The sequence below is a fragment of the Apis dorsata genome, unplaced genomic scaffold (genome assembly GCF_000469605.1).
Source record: "Apis dorsata unplaced genomic scaffold, Apis dorsata 1.3 scaffold_57, whole genome shotgun sequence".
In the NCBI taxonomy this organism is placed as follows: Eukaryota; Metazoa; Arthropoda; class Insecta; order Hymenoptera; family Apidae; genus Apis; species Apis dorsata.
This window is the reverse complement of record NW_006263357.1, coordinates 13172-14212: the sequence shown is the minus strand read 5'-3', so window position 1 is coordinate 14212 and position 1041 is coordinate 13172.

Sequence of the window (1041 nt, the reverse complement as noted above, 5' to 3'; positions counted from 1 at the left end):
TATATATATATGTATATATATATATATATATATATATACATCACACACACACACACAAAACCACCAGCTGTTGCTGCAATTGTTACTAATGTGTCGCTACTACCGCTCACTATAAAACTGTTTCTATCACCGATGTCGCGGTCTACAGTGATATCGTATTTAAAACTCTATTCATTTCTTTTATAGTACGTGCTTTGCTAATTATCGTCGTCGTTTCGTCACGAATCTAAGTGATCGTTTAACGAAAAGGAAAGAAATTTTCGAGTTCCGATCGTTTCATTTCCGATCACATCGATTTCTTAAAAAAAAAAAATTAAAAAAAAAAAAGAACGAGGAAAAATACGGGACGACAAATATTAAAATTAATAACAAAGAAAATGATGAAGGAAAAAATGACGATGCGCGCGATAAATTGCGGGCATTTCGTTCTTTTTTTATTTATTTATTTTTTTTTTTTCTTTCTTTCTTTCTTTCTTTCTTTTTCATCTAAGCGACACAGCTCCGCTCGAATGCGGGCTAACACACGATCGTACGTATCGATCGCGAGCCTGAAATTTTCGCGGTTGGATGTTCCACGTGAAACAAACCGATAGGCACGTATACATACGTATATGTATGTATTATATATATACATATATACATATATTTTTTTAGTACGACGCATTCTCTCTTCTGCTAAATGTAAACGTTAATCGTCAAAGAAAAGAAAAAAAAAAAAAAAAAACGCGCAATCCGTTCCGGATGGTAAACCGCATACAACATGCGTCCAGTGATCATACTTTTCTCGAATTCAGAAAGGATTAATAATTAAAAGAAAAAGGAAAGAAAGGAAACCGTCGTCGCGTTGAACGTGTTTCAAGCTACGTATAAAGGTCGTGCTATTATTCTAGGCATTCAATTTCTATCGTGTGTGTGTATATGTGCGCGCGCTCGCGTGCGTGCGCACACGCGTATGTATGTGCGTGTGTGTGTGTTTATGTGTATGTGTGTTTCTGTAGCAGTTTCTCAAACGAACACTGCCTATTATAATGTTATTGATAG